At 40.9% G+C, this 16,789-nt stretch overlaps 1 protein-coding gene across 9 annotated transcripts in view; it reads right to left on the bottom strand.

The window, feature by feature from the left end:
- Positions 1-16,789, bottom strand: part of LOC110523629 (colorectal mutant cancer protein) — a 124,638-nt gene that overhangs the window by 71,230 nt on the left and 36,619 nt on the right. For 2 of the 9 annotated variants that reach the window (XM_090234536.1, XM_090234538.1), the window contains exon 1: positions 9,098-9,436. The exons of the other annotated variants lie outside the window; for them this stretch is intronic. The gene's annotated coding sequence lies outside the window, so the exon portion shown is untranslated. Of the gene's footprint in view, positions 1-9,097; positions 9,437-16,789 lie in introns of those variants that run through there. 9 annotated transcript variants of the gene reach the window in all.

Genomic DNA, 16,789 nt, shown 5'->3' with positions numbered 1-16,789 from the left:
AGCAGCAATAGAGAGATGAGATGACTTGGAAGGAAATAATAATGTAATTAAATAAAACAAAATGTAATATATACACAGCAACTGAAATATTTCATTAAAGTAAAGTCATGTGAATAAATTATGATTAATAAGTGATAAGCAGTAATGGGCAGTCACTACCATCAAGGGAATTGTATTGTTTTATTCTGTTTTCAAATCAAACTTTATCTGTCACTTCTGCCGAATGCAACAAGTGTAGACCTTACCGTGAAATGCTTACTTACAAGCCCTTAACCAACAGTGCAGTTCAATAAGAGTTGTTACAGCATTCAACCCACATAATGCATAGCGCATTTAGTGTCCTACATTTTTTATCGAAAACTAAATCTGTGATGTTGTTTAATAATCCATCCAACCTCATAAAGCACTAATTGCTCAGCACTAACAGTAATTATTTGGTGCCAAAAGACAAGTCTTGTTGCCTACATAATTTGCCTGAGTAGTTATGATCAAAGCTAGTTCCGTGGCCACAAATCATGAGTAGTAGTAATCATACAGGCCAATGTTTTGCTCTCTCTGCACTATTATTTCTAAGAGGCTTGGAGTTAATTACATAATTCCTCCTAAATAAATGTTTTGAGTTTTCCTCTGACCTGATATTTAGCTCTCAATGATTGGCTGACCTGGCCTTCAGTGTGTGGGTGTTTGTGTGTGCCATTTAATATAATTTTTCTGGCAGACAAGTGACCCTTGCAGTCTGAGGCGACAAGCTGGCACTGATGTGTTTACTGAGTTCTGCCTGGGAAGGTTCTTAGCCCTCTCTCCTATCTCTCCCTCACACACTCTCTCTCTCACACACACACACACACACACACACACACAAACAGCTAGGGCCCATTTCAGGCTCTGGGGGGAGTTAGGCCTATCTCATGGGTAAAATGATATTAATTAGAGCTCCATGATGCACTTCCATTATCTATTTGAGGGGTTGGGGAGGAGAGGGCCGTTCTACAGATTCCACTCCCGGGAATTCATAGTTCTTCTTTTCCGACGGAGGGCAATCCTCTAACACCTCCATCACTGCCATGTCAACCTTACACACAAACCTTAAAACCTGTTAAATGTAACTAAATGTAATCGAAAATGTAATCTACGTAATCCAAAAGTAATTATTTATCATGAGAGGGCCATAAACAACAACTAGAAAGGCTGCGTACCTCAAGAAAGGTTCAAACTCACCTTTCTGGTAAAACATTGTTATAAATCACAATTGAGGACAATATGAAAATATGAAATATTTGATATAATGTATTTCCTATTCAACAGAACTGGATGAATAAGGCATGAAATGACATATGCTTTCTAAATATAGCATAATCAAATGATAAAACAACTAAATATAAGATGCCTTCCTTATATGTTGTATGTATTATTGTATGTTTAGTGTTAGACAAAATGTACATGTCTAAACAAAAAAAGAATCCACTTCGGCCAGATGATCACATGACCCATCAAATTAGCCAGGTGTGTCTGGGGCTGATAACGACCCTTAACTGTATTTTATGAACATGTGTACATGTCTAGACAACAGTGACCCATCCACTTAGCTAGATGTGGCTGGGGGATGCTTATAGCGTTTCTTTCACATTAACCATTAATTTAGACAAGTGTGTCAGGTAAGCGTCATCTAATAATTATAAAATATTATAAAATATCTGGATGATAAAAATAGTTTTATCATCTGGACAGAACCATGCAGGTCTCAAAACAGCGGACTTTAAGTCTAAAAGGTTTGAAATCAAAGCCTTACCTTTTCAGTTTAATATAATTTCTCAGCAATATCGATGTTTTTTTTAATGAGCATGGCCTTATTTTTATTACAGCATATTGGATAACTGTCAATCATGTTCCATTCACCCCAACAACAAAAAAATCTCTCATGAGCCTCCTAGGTTTTGTAATTTTGTATTGACGTCAATGAACCCAGAGGAGGACTCCAGCTACACCATGGTGTTTTAATCAGTTACTCCTCCTCTGAGGAGCCTCCACTGGTAGAGATACATTATCATTACTATAGACATGTCATATCTAGCCTAAACCAGCAAAAAAAAAAAAAATCATGTAGGACTATATGTTCCCCATATGGTGAAACCTTCACACATACAAGAGTGCCACATACCAAAATGATATCTGGTCAGGTGTAATATAAAAGCCTACGATAGTGAGTGACCTTATAAAGGTTGTCCCCAATCTGTGTCTGAGCTATTAACTCAAGGTAAAGGTCTTGTTGCCACTGTCCCCATTGTAAAAAAGTATTAGACCTACAGTACAGTGGGTTTTGTACTCGGGACTATGCTTGACTGAAACCTCTGTGTTTGCACTGTGGAAATGTGTACTAAATCCACCAAATGAAGAGGGCAACATTGTTCAGCCATCACTAAGGCAGAATTAAGCCAGTACAACTACAACCTTCATAAAGTACAGGAGAGGCAAACAATTCAGCGCAGTAGCTATGCAGCCTATTTATCTCATACAGTGCCTTCAGAAAGTATTCACACCCATTGACTTTTTCTACATTTTGTTGTGTTACAGCCTGCATTTAAAATGGATTCAATTGAGATTGCGTGTCACTGGCCTAAACACAATGCCCCATAACGTCAAAGTGGAATTATGTTTTTAGAATTATTTTCAAATTAATTAAAAATGAAAAGCTGAAATGTCAATGAGTATTCAACCTCTTTGTTATGTCAAGCCTAAATAAGTTAAGGAGTAAAAATGTTCTTAACAAGTCACATAATAAGTTGCATGGACTCACTCTGTGTGCAATAATAGTGTATAACATGATTTTTGATTGACTACCTCATCTCTGTAACCCACACATACAATTAAGGTCCTTCAGTTGAGTAGTGAATTTCAAACACAGATTCAACCACAAAAGACCAGGGAGGCTTTCCAATGCCTCACAAAGAAGGGCACTTATTGGTAGATGGGTAAAAAAAAATTAAAAGCAGACAGGTGAAGTTATTAATTACACTTTGGATTGTGCATCAATACACCCAGTCACTACAAAGATACTAACTCAGTTGCAGGAGAGGAAGGAAACCGCTCAGGGATTTCACCATGAGGCTAATGGTGATTTTAAAACTCTTACCGAGTTTAATGGCTGTGATAGGAGACAACTGAGGATGGATCAACAACATTGTATTTATTCCACAATACTAACTGAAATGACAGAGTGAAAAGAACGAAGCCTGTACAGAATAAAAAATATAAAAAAACATGCCTCCTGTTTGCAATAAGGCACTAACGTAACACTGCAAAAAAATTGTGGCAAAGTAATTAACTTCATGTCCTGAGGACCCACTGCTGGCTTGCTTCTGAAGCTAAGCAGGTTTGGTCCTGGTCAGTCCCTAGATGGGAGACCAGATGCTGCTGGATGTGGTGTTGGAGGGCCAGTAGGAGGAACTCTTTCCTCTGGTCAAAAAAACAACTAAAAATACCTAACACCCCAGGGCAGTGATTGAGGACATTGCCTTGTGTAGGGTGCTGTCTTCCGGGTGGGACGTTAAACAGGTGTCCTGACTCTCTGCGGTCACTAAAGATCCCATGGCACTTATCCTAATAAGAAAAACCTTGGAATGAGTAGGTGTGTCCAAACTTTTGTCTGGTACTGTATATTGACTCAGGGGGTTAAATATGAGTGTTTTATTTTTCATTAATATTTTACAAATGTTAGAATTTTACTTCCAATTTGACAGAGTAATTTGTGTAGATCGCTGACAGAAAAAAATACAATTAAATCATTGTGTAACAACAAAATGTGGAAAGAGTCAAGGGGTGTGAATACATTCTGAAGGCACTCACTGTAGCTGCACTAACCAACAGAACAATTAATTGCCCTCCCAGGGTCCGCAAACAGACGCTCCTAAAGAGGCTGTAAGCAATTTCACCTCGCCACCCGGCACCAAAAATAGTTTGGTGCTCCACATGCTGAGGGAAAATGTGATTCATACATATAACTTGTGTTATTGCCAGAAGACAGAGATAAATTATCATATGGTAACTCTTCAATGTTGAAGCTTTGGGTGGTGGACCATTCTTGATACACACCGGGAACTGTTGAGCGTGAAAAACCCAGCAGCGGTGCAGTTCTAGACACAGGCTTTCAAATGATTCTTTAACCTGTCTCCTCCCCTTCATCTACACTGATTGAAGTGGATTTAACACGTGACATCAATAAATGGATCATAGCTTTCATTGGATTCACCTGGTTAGTCTGGCATGGAGAGAGCAGGAGTTCATAATGTTTTATACTCGGTCTACATGGTCCAGAGCGGTTTTTTATTTTTTTTATTGTGCGGCAGAAACATGTTGGGGATATTTTGAAGAAGATGTTTGGTAATGTATTATTGTAATGTGGCTTTTTATATAAAAGTACCATGTGTGTAAAATGTATGTATACGTAGCAAAAAAGCTGTAAAAAATATATTTGTCCTCCGAAGAAGAAGAAGAAGAAGAGGTGGAGGATTACATTTTAAAAATAATAAATAAATAAATAAATAAAGACTGCCTCTGGGTTAGAGGATTAATTCATGATCTTGTACAATTCGCTGAGTGTCGCCTTGATGTTTGCTTGTGGCGGTATGTACAAAGGTGTGATAATAACCCATGTTAATCCCCTCAGCATATAGTGGGGTCGGCATATTAAGCATCAGAAACTCCAGTTTGGGTGAAGAGGAGCTTGAGTTATTTTGTTGTTGAGGAAACATACCCCTCCCTCCTACTATTACCAGAACCAGCATTCAATCTACATGGAAAATGGAAAAGCAGTCTGCTTTTCAACCAGAGTCGAGTGTATCGTTCGTAAGCCATGTCTCTGAATAAACAAAGACACAGCATTCCCTGATGTCCCTCTACGATTGAAGCCTTGCTCTGAGTTCCAAGTTTATTTTCCAGTGATTGGACATTAGCCATCAGGATAAGGAGGCCATGTAGCCTGTCTTTTCAGCCTAGCTTGGAGACCCACTTTCCTTCCTCTTCACCATCGCTGGCATTGCCTTCAGTCATCTTGGTCAGCAGCAACAGGTAAGCCCGCTATGTGGGGAACAAAGGAGGGAATATAGTATTCCAGATCTGGGAGACTGAGAAATAAGTATGTAGCTTCCTATTCATGATCCAGAAGTGTTTGTCGGCCATAGGACATTATTGCAAGAACATTCTGAGCAAACAAAGTAATAATTAACGCAAAAATAGCCACAAAAAAGCAGTCAGCATCGCCATCTTATTCAGTAGTACTGTGTTGTACCTAGTGATGAATTGTTTTGTTGTTATTGTTATGGCGCTGCTGACAACTGCCTTTACAGGCATGAGCCCTTAGTCCAAATGACTTAACTTCTATTGCAGTGTGTGTGTGTATCAGGTTAACATACACAACTGACCTTGGATCAGACAGCTTTGCTGAGGTATTTCTCATTATGAAAGTGCAAACAGGTTAGCACGTTAGCGCTCGGAAAGGTTTTAAAGGTTCTCCCAGTGGTATGTGTCTGTGTGACATGCTGACAGCCTACATTCACACACATTGTATTTCCTTTAATGACATGCCTATGTGCCACATGAAGTGGCCCTCCCCCTCTCGGCATTCCAGCCATACCTCACTGATCAATTCTCCGTGATTATAATTACCATAAAAGCATTGGAATTTCTAGAGAGACCCACACACGTCACACATCCAACCCTCAATACCTCTACCTCTCTGCAACACCCCCAACCCTCCCCATCTAGGCCCATTTGTATCCCTTTGGAAAAGAACATACTCCACAATTGAGACCACGGCCGTTTGATTACCTACCCCCCCAAAACAATTATCGAAATTGTTGCTTACTACGACAGCTAGGCTACATTGGTCAGTGACAGCATAAACAGCAGTAATGGCCGTAGTGTACGGCTGGGCAGTGTACTGTATTTGACTATATACCGGTATTGATGCACGGACCGGTTTGGGTTTTTACTTTACCTTCTAGAATGGTATTGGAATGTTTGGTTTGTTAAATGTGATACGCTGTTGTAACATCCATTTTTATAGTACTCCGCTCTCTCTCCATGCCACTTTCCACACAGACCTAGCCCCGCCCTGTCATTCAAGGAGCTTATTTGTAGTTGCTTGACCACGAGACACTTACGATGAGTCTTCAGGGTCAGTGTAACAATGTGGATGACGACGATGTTGTTTCTGCTTTTCTTCTTAATATAAATCCACAAACGCAAAAAAAAAAAAAAAAGGTTTTACATCTGCAAACAGCTAGTTTTTCTTTTCTTAGAAAGTTATGGCTAAATCGCCTTAGCCGCTAAAGCTAGCTGCTAATGCTAATTACTATTTAGCTGGCTATCTATACTGAACAAAAATATAAACGCAACATGTAAAGTGTTGGTCCCATGTTTCATGAACTGAAATAAAAGATCCAAGAAATTCTCCATACGTACAAAAAGCTAATTTCTCTCAAATTTTGTGCACAGATTTGTTTATATCCCTGTTTGTGAACATTTCTCCCTTGCCAAGATAATCCCTCCACCTGACAGGTGTGGCATATCAAGAAGCTGATTAAACAGCATGATCATTACACAGCTGCATCTTGTGCTGAGGACAGTAAAAGGCCACTCTAAAATGTGCAGTTTTGTCACACAACACAATGCCACAGATGTCTCAAGTTTTTAGGGAGCCTGCAATTGGCATGCTGACTGCAGGAATGTCCACGAGAGCTGTTGCTAGAGAATTGAATGTTAATTTCTCTACCATAAGCTGCCTCCAACATTGTTTTAGAGAATTTGTCAGTACCGGCCTCACAACCACAGACCACATGTAACCACACCAGCCCAAGACCTCCAGATCCAGCTTCTTCACCTGTGGGATCATCTGAGACCAGCCACCCGGGCAACCGATGAAACTGAGGAGTGTTTCTGGTTGTAATAAAGTTCTTTAGTGGGGAAAAACTCATTCTGATTGGTTGGGCCTGGCTCCCTAATGGGTGGGCATGGCTCTCAAGTCGGTGAGCTTATGCCCACCCATGGCTGCGCCCTTACCTAGTCATGTGAAATGCATGACTAAGCCTAAATCAGCACGTTGTTTGTGCAACAGTATCTTCTAAATCAAAGGGGAATAGGCAAAGCATGAATATGTTAGCTATATGAAGTAGCTAAGAGAAAACATTTAATGTAGCCAAAGATTATAAGGTCCCCTAGCAAACACTGATCAATACTTTGGTTCCTACCCTGTCAGAATAATTCCTCCCTGGAATGTTCAGTCGCTGTCATGTCAAACAACACTGTGTTCAAACTGCCAACAATTATATTCTAATTATAGAATTATAATACTAATTATATTTCCATGATTCCAACAGTTCACCCAAGTGTATTGATCTAAATTGCAAGTCAAATCGGAACATTTGGCAACAAAGGCCTCCATTTTTTGCCCATGTCGTGCAGCCCTACGTGGCAGTGTGGACATTTCAAGTGAATTTCAAGATTTCAAGCGAGTGCAGGAAATTTATGAAAATGTTTAAAGGAACAGTATAAAACAATAATAATGGAAAAAGACCCGGTGAAATCAATCTGAATGTATGTGTTGGGTTATGCACTACTCCTGAAGCAAATGTAGAACTTGTATTATTCAAAAACATCAAATACCATCATAAATTTGAAAAAGACTGTGATATGTTGGCCATATCGCCCAGCCTTACCGTAGCGTGAGTCCCTAAATGAGATTCTAGAGTGTAGACTGGAGTGAGGGAGAGTTAGCTCCATGCTGACACAAGGTCTCGGACAGAGCACAGCCAAGCACTTTTGCTTCCAAAGCCTTACCTCAGCACAGCAGTATACATAACCGCCTACACTACAACTGAGGACATGGGTCTAGGCTGCTACACACTGACAGACCCACCAGCCCATGAAAATGCTAATGGTTAACACGGCTACTCAAGTGGAACCAAAGTGGTGCCGGAGGAATACACACCAGTTAATAAGATGGGTACACACTCACCATGACCTTGCGTTGGAACTGTAACGAGAAAGCTGAGGGAGCACTAGTAGCCTATATAAGTGGATATTATAATACACAACAATGTCAATATTTTAGGTATTTCTGAAAATGGTTAGCAGGCCGATCGATCTATACTCTCTAGAAGTCAAAAACCTGGTTGACAGCGGGTTCATGAATTATAGCATTATTGTTTTACAGAAATACCTAATGCAGATATAGGCTTTTAGAAGTATTGTCCTTTCATGAAGGATGACCTTTAACAAGGGGACAAGGGGAATAAGGAAGGAATCAGTGACATCCTACAGGAAACATCTGGAGCAGCACAAATAACAGGCCAAGTCATAGGGACAAAGACATAGAGATAATTAAATAATCCACTTCATTACCATTCACACAAAGCCCTTCTCGTTTAGCTTAACAGTGCCGTAAAATAGAAGGATCGCTGTGACGGTTATAAGACGCCTGAGCACAATGAAAAAGCTATTGTTAGACAAAGTACAGCAATAATACAACTGATGGTCTGAATAAATGAAATTGAAAAAGTCAAGATAACAAAGTGTCTCCCTACACTCAACCTAAAGCACCACCACTTGACTGAGACAAGGCAAACTGAACGTGCTTCTTGGATCTGACAAAATGTTTAAATAAATATATATATATATATATATATCAAACTCCAGCATCTGTGCCACCCTCCCTGCAAACCTCTACAGGCTCCTCAGCCGTGATTACCCCAACGGTTGGCTGCTAGGCATGAACAAACTCACCTTTCATCAACACACGCAAACAAACACACACTGTTGTGGAGAAGCCTCCTACTCCCTTCCTCTCATTCCCTGTCCATCTTTCCCCCTCTCCTCGACTCTCTTCCCAATTCCTCTCCTCTGTTTCTCTTCCCCAAATAGGGCCTCCGTTACCTTCCTCTCATTGGTATCCCTTCTCAATCTCTTCTTCTCTGAAGAGATTACCAGTCTTCCCTCCTTTCCACTCTTTACTCCTCTGTGTCTCCTTACCTCCTCAGTCTCGACTCATCCTCTCGTCACAGTCTCTCTTCCTCTCCCCCCTTTGCTCCTCTGTTATCCTTACCTGTGCTCCCCCTCTCCTCCTCCTCCCCTGACCAAGGCTCTCTGTGTGCGTTTCTCCTCCAAGCTGTGGTTCGTTATCATCTCCTGCTCAGGGGTAGCACAAGGTCCACCCAGCATTCCATTATGTTTCCTTGTAGTGGTTGGAGTTCTGTCCGCTGTGGAGGCTTGACTGTGTGAGTTCCCTCTGAAACAAGTGGCTGCGCTGCGCTGCTCTCTCTCCGTTTCTTTTTCAATTTGTTGTTAGCATCGCCCTTTCCTTCCTGTCCGAGTGGGGGGTGTTGATCACAGGGTTGGGGCTGCCTGCTATTGGACTGAGCCCTGGTCAGAAAAATAATGGTCCCTGGGGATTCGACAAGATTTAAAAAATGTGTTTTATTTATTTCACCTTTATTTAACCAGGTAGGCTAGTTGAGAACAAGTTCTCATTTACAACTGTGACCTGGCCAAGATACAGCAAAGCAGTGCGACACAAACAACAACACAGTTACACATGGAATAAACAAACATGAGGTCAATAATACAATAGAAAAAGTCTGTATACAGTGTGTGAAAATGAGGTAGGATAAGGGAGGTAAGGCAATAAATAGGCCATACTGGCAATATAGCAATTAAACACTGGAGTGATAGATGTGCAGAAGATGAGTGTGGAAGTAGAGATACTGGGGTGCAAAGGTGAAAAATATATCAAATAAATAACAGTATGGTGATGAGGTAGTTGGATGGGTTAGCACAGTGTGGAGAGAGGAATACGTAATGAGAGCACGTGTGTCTGTTTGTATGTTTGGATAAAGGGGTAGAGCGAAAGATTAGTGAAGTGGAAAGGACAGGCTGTGTCCAGGGTGAAAGGTCAGGAGTGAGTGGCCATGACCTGGACCTCCTGCTGGACATAGCAGACACAGAGTCTGGACATAAACCTCTCCTGAGACCACATACAGTGGGGCAACAAAGTATTTAGTCAGCCACCAATTGTGCAAGTTCTCCCACTTCAAAATATAAGAGAGGCCTGTAATTTTCATCATAGGTACACGTCAAGAATGACAGACAAAATGAGAAAAAAAATCCAGAAAATCACATTGTAGGATTTTTTATGAATTGATTTGCAAATTATGGTGGAAAATAAGTATTTGGTCAATAACAAAAGTTTATCTCAATACTTTGTTATATACCCTTTGTTGGCAATGACAGAGGTCAAACGTTTTCTGTAAGTCTTCACAAGGTTTTCACACACTGTTGCTGGTATTTTGGCCCATTCCTCCATGCAGATCTCCTCTAGAGCAGTGATGTTTTGGGGCTGTTGCTGGGCAACACAGACTTTCAACTCCCTCCAAAGATTTTCTATGGGGTTGAGATCTGGAGACTGGCTAGGCCCACTCTAGGACCTTGAAATGCTTCTTACGAAGCCACTCCTTCGTTGCCCGGGCGGTGTGTTTGGGATCATTGTCATACTGAAAGACCCAGCCACGTTTCATCTTCAATGCCCTTGCTGATGGAAGGAGGTTTTCACTCAAAATCTCACGATACATGGCCCCATTCATTCTTTCCTTTACACGGATCAGTCGTCCTGGTCCCTTTGCAGGAAAACAGCCCCAAAGCATGATGTTTCCACCCCCATGCTTCACAGTAGGTATGGTGTTCTTTGGATGCAACTCAGCATTCTTTGTCCTCCAAACACGACGAGTTGAGTTTTTACCAAAAAGTTATATTTTGTGAGGTCTGTGAGAGCCAGAAATCTTGCTTGTTTGTAGGTAACCAAATACTTATTTTCCACCATAATTTTCAAATAAATTCATAAAAAATCCTACAATGTGATTTTCTGGATTTTTAAAAATGTTTTGTCTCTCATAGTTGAAGTGTACCTATGATGAAAATTACTTTTGAAGTGGGAGAACTTGCACAATTGGGGGCTGACTAAATACTTTTTTTGCCCCACTGTATTCCAGGACCTAGCAGTGTAGCTTCCACCTTGAAAACAAGTACTTCACTTCATCAAAGTATGTAAAGTGCTGAATCCCTTATTTCTCTCACAAGAAAACAATAAATACCTCAAGGTTATACTTTGTTTTCCTTTTCCCCACTACTTTTACGACCGCAAAGGAATTATTACCTTGTTTGCTCCGATCCCATCCAGTCAAGAAAACACATGTTACCTAGCAAAACCTACCTCAGTACAAAGTATAGAAACAAAGTACTACACCGCTCATTCCTCTCAGAAAACAACAAAATAGCACAAGGGGACACAACATCCCTTTTCCCTTTCATTATATTAAAGTGATTAACACTCCCTCCACGTTCACTGTAGAAAACATAAAAATGTACTGCTAGACTAGGCTGTAAAAGCATAATGTAAGATATAGCCTTAACTGGTCTTTAGCAGAATCACAATAACATAAGTAGCCTCCTTGCCTGAACACTGTTCGATATACCTCCTTGGAGGCAACTGGAAACAAATCAAAGGCAAATCAGCTGTTAGATCTCTAGGGGAAAACACATTGGTACTGTAAGTGTGCTGTGCTTATAGTCACACCTAAATATATGTTTTCATCATTGATACAGTAAAAAAAAAATTAAAAAAATAACTCCCTAATGTACAGACAAGACACTTGTCTGGAAATGCTGAAGACACAATCACAAGACATATGTTTCAAACAAATGACTGTTTCACAATTACAGCCTTCAAACCATAGACAATTGGTGGACAAAGCAACCCTAGAAGTAGGCTTAGCCTATGTGGTGACTACAACAAAGCCCAGTTAGGGCTAGTATCACAGTCTGTCTGTTCCTTCACTTCTCACACCAAAGGCATTCGGACAGGAAGTAAACACTTGGAGGGAGAACACAGCCCAGCCCATTATTTTCCTCAGGACTTCCTGTGGGAAGTGGAGTCCCGCCAGTGTACAAGAGGCTGTGGGCAGGTCAAAGGTTTAAAAAAATGAGGCGTTTCCACCCGCAGGAGGCTCGGCACTGGACAATGGAACTTGTGATCACCTCACCCCGGATGAAAGAGATATCGAACAGAGCTCAACTAGATGCAGTGGTATATAACCAACGTCTAATAAAAACACTATTTTGCCACGGATGCAAACAAAGCCAAAACGATTCCAAGATATTCGGGTGGAAATAACAATGATCTTTGGGGCAACTCGACTTGAGTGGAATGACTTATTGTACAAAAACAAGTCTAGTTTGGCGAGAATTTAACTACTAGCACCACAGGATGTGCCTCTAAGCAACATCTCTCAGCTTGAAATGCAATCAAAGAGTTGTTTCCTATTGGAATCAAAAGACAAAGAGGTTGTTAAAATACATAATTACACAACCTCCAGACCTGATTTTATTATCTGTCTCTTCATACAAAATGCAGTCTTCTCTACGAGGTTAGACTTTATGATTTGTAAATAAGACTAATAAAGATAAAAGCACATTCCAGAACAATAGCAGTGTGGCAGTAGGTGGCAGAGGTGGCAGAGGGGGATTTTTTTGTTGAATGACTGAGAAGGTCACTTCTGAGGACAAAAAAAAAAACATTCTATTCCAAAATGCATGAAAATGTAATTATTCCTTTGACACTCATCAGAAAATCAAGGACAGTTTCATTTGATCCCAATAACGTCACCAGCCAATTCTAAATTAACCCCCAAAATGATTTAGCTAGTGTAACGTTACTGTATCTTATATAAAACAATGATTACAGACATCTATTAATAGGGTTGCGTCATAGTTGGGTTAGCTGACAACGTAACGAAAATGATGTGCGCGCTTCCATGGGGCAGAAGTCAGTGTGTTGTTGTGATTCTGGATGGACAGATTTCTAGCAAGAATGACAAGAAACTGCCAAGTGGGGAATCATAAGTGGCTCGTTTAAGCTAATTTCATCTTGTTCTTGATATGTCGTGTTTTGACTGATTTCATGTCAATGCTAATATGGCTAACATTTGCTAGCTAGCTAACCAACAACTGTAACGATGTATCAGTCAGACAACAAGTGCTCATTGTGCAAATGTATATGTTTTCAATAAACATTGAAGATGAAATACAGCTTACATGTTGTCAACAATCTAAGCCAACCTGGTCTGTTTTGCCGCATAGTTGCGAACACATCGGTTTTGTTGCTAAACAACCAACCAGTCATTAGAGATAGTGTTAGAGGACGCAACGCTGTATCTGTTCCATTATGGCGTCAGTGAGAGCATGGGCAGCGCCATTGAGACCATCTCCATTTTGAAGTAGTCAATTCTTTCTTCTACTGCTTTTATGAGTTGGTAAACAAACTGAAAGGGTGCATACTGCCACCTGGAGTGTGTTCTTTGAACAGATATAAAGCCAAGGTTGGTGATTTACTTCCAAACTGCAGTTATGGAATGTTTACTCAAGGGAATAATTTATTGACTGATCCCTCCTGATGACCTGGATAGAATTATGTGATCCTTCCTTAACCCATAGGAAGTCTCACCCAGTTGACTACTTCAAAATGGTGAAAGTCCTCAATTGGCGCTGCCCATACTAAAACTGGCTTTTGGACACTAGAGTTCTCCATCTATCTCAATGGGTTGGCTACCCTTCCAGGATTACAAGCTAGCTATACCTTGGAAGTTTCTCTGACGATCTGTTGACAATCTGAGGAAGATATGTAACTTGTTGTAACTTGTCACTCTGATCTTAAAAGTGCATCTCAGCAGAAATGTAAAAGCAAATGTTTTAATTTGTTATTTTTTTGTGCTGGCAACAATCTAGAATTTTATTCAGCAGCAGTGGCAATAGCGCTGTGTCCGACCACAATTGTAGCGTCCCTCTTGGCTTCAGTGACAATTTTCAGTTTTAAAGCTAATTTCCGCCAATACACATTTTTCCAAGGCTTATTCCATATTTCTATGCTTTCTGAGAGACACAAACATTATAACAAAATCAATTGGGGCACCATGCCATGCCATTTTATTTTAAATTGTCCCCGAATGTCTAGTTTTGATTAATATAGGGAAACACATTTGCAAATTTCAGTGTCTGCCCAAACATAGGCGTACGACCTTGAAAGGGGTACAAATCCTTGTATGAACAGCAGCCATTTACAAAATGGGCAATGGACTCCATTACATTTGACTCATCTAGAATACAAAATGGATCATGGTTTGCAAGGACGTCAGAGGACAAAAATCAGTTAACCACCTAAATGAGGAACTCAATTTAACCTTGTGCAATACCCTAGATGCAGTTGCACCCCTAAAAACTAAAAACATTTGTCATAAGAAACTAGATCCCTGGTATACAGAAAATACCCGAGCTCTGAAGCAAGCTTCCAGAAAATTGGAACGGAAATGGCGCCACACCAAACTGGAAGTCTTCCAACTAGCTTGGAAAGACAGTACCGTGCAGTATCGAAGAGCCCTCACTGCTGCTCGATCATCCTATTTTTCAAACTTAATTCAGGAAAATAAGAACAATCTGAAATGTATTTTTGATACTGTGGCAAAGCTAACTAAAAAGCAGCGTTCCCCAAGAGAGGATGGCTTTCACTTCAGCAGTAATAAATTCATTAACTTCTTTGAGGAAAAGATCATGATCATTAGAAAGCAAATTACGGACTCCTCTTTAAATCTGCGTATTCCTCCAAAGGTCAGTTGTCCTGAGTCTGCACAACTCTGCCAGGACCTAGGATCAAGTGAGACACTCAAGTCTTTTAGTACTATATCTCTTGACACAATGATGAAAATAATCATGGCCTCTAAACCTTCAAGCTGCATACTGGACCCTATTCCAACTAAACTACTGAAAGAGCTGCTTCCTGTGCGTCTCTCTATCCACCGGATGTGTACCAAACTCACTAAAAGTGGCAGTAATAATGCCCCTCTTGAAAAAGCCAAACTTTGACCCAGAAAATATAAAAAACTATCGGCCTATATCGAATCTTCCATTCCTCTCAAAATGTTTTGAAAAAGCTGTTGCGCAGCAACTCACTGCCTTCCTGAAGACAAACAATGTATACAAAATGCTTCAGTCTGGTTTTAGACCCCATCATAGCACTGAGACTGCACTTGTGAAGGTGGTAAATTACCTTTTAATGGCGTCAGACTGAGGCTCTGCATCTGTACTCATGCTCCTAGACCTTAGTGCTGTTTTTGATACCATTGATCACCACATTCTTTTGGAGAGATTGGAAACCAAATTGGTCTACACGGACAAGTTCTGATCTGGTTTAGATCTTATCTGTTGGAAAGATATCAGTTTGTCTCTGTGAATGGTTTGTCCTCTGACAAATCAACTGTAAATTTCGGTGTTCCTCAAGGTTCCGTTTTAGGACCTCTGTTTTCGCTATATATTTTACCTCTTGGGGATGTCATTCAAAAACATAAAGTTAACTTTCACTGCTATGCGGATCACCCACAGCCGTACATTTCAATGAAATATGGTGAAGCCCCAAAATTGCCCTAGCTAGAAGCCTGTGTTTCAGACATAAGGAAGTGGATGGCTGCAAACTTTCTACTTTTAAACTCGGACAAAACAGAGATGCTTGTTCTAGGTCCCAAGAAACAAAGAGATCTTCTGTTGAATCTGATAATTCATCTTGATGGTTGTACAGTTGTTTCAAATAAAACTGTGAAGGACCTCGGCGTTACTCTGGACCCTGATCTCTCTTTTGAACGAACATATCAAGGCTGTTTCAAGGACAGCTTTTTTCCATCTACGTAACATTGCAAAAATCAGAAACTTTCCGTCCAAAAATTATGCAGAAAAATTCATTACTGCAATGCTCTACTTTCCGGCTACCCGGATAAAGCACTAAATAAACTTCAGTTAGTGCTAAATACGGCTGCTAGAATCCTGACTAGAACAAAAAAATGTGATCATATTACTCCAGTGCTAGCCTCCCTACACTGGCTTCCCGTTAAGGCAAGGGCGGATTTCAAGGTTTTACTGCTAACTTACAAAGCATTACATGGGCTTGCTCCTACCTATCTTTCCAATTTGGTCCTGCCGTACATACCTACACGTACGCTACGGTCACAAAATGCAGGCCTCCCAATTGTCCCTAGAATTTCTAAGCAAACAGCTGGAGGCAGGGCTTTCTCCTATAGAGCTCAATTTTTATGGAATGGTCTGCCTACCGATGTGAGAGACGCAGACTTGGTCTCAACCTTTAAATCTTTACTGAAGACTCATATCTTCAGTAGGTCATATGATTGAGTGTAGTCTGGCCCAGGAGTGTGAAGGTGAACGGAAATGCTCTGGAGCAACGAACCGCCCTTGCTGTCTCTGCCTGGCCGGTTCCCCTCTCTCCACTGGGATTCTCTGCCTCTAATGCTATTACAGGGGCTGAGTCACTGGCTTACTGGTCCTCTTCCATGCCGTCCCTAGGAGGGGTGCGTCACTTGAGTGGGTTGAGTCACTGACGTGATCTTCCTGTCTGGGTTGGCGCCCCCTCTTGGGTTGTGCCGTGGCGGAGATCTTTGTGGGCTATACTCGGCCTTATCTCAGGATGGTAAGTTGGTGGTTGAAGATATCCCTCTAGTGGTGTGGGGGCTGTGCTTTGGAAAAGAGGGTGGGGTTATATCCTGCCTGTTTGGCCCTGTCTGGGGGTATCATCGGATGGGGCCACAGTGTCTACTGACCCCTCCTGTCTCAGACTCCAGTATTTATGCTGCAGTAGTTTATGTGTCTGGGGGCAAGGGTCAGTCTGTTATATCTGGAGTACTTCTCCTGT

Source organism: Oncorhynchus mykiss, chromosome 5 (genome assembly GCF_057628025.1).
Source record: "Oncorhynchus mykiss isolate SJ-2025 chromosome 5, ASM5762802v1, whole genome shotgun sequence".
NCBI lineage: Eukaryota > Metazoa > Chordata > Actinopteri > Salmoniformes > Salmonidae > Oncorhynchus > Oncorhynchus mykiss.
The sequence above is the reverse complement of the archived record's forward strand: the minus strand, read 5'-3'. Positions and strand labels throughout refer to the sequence as shown.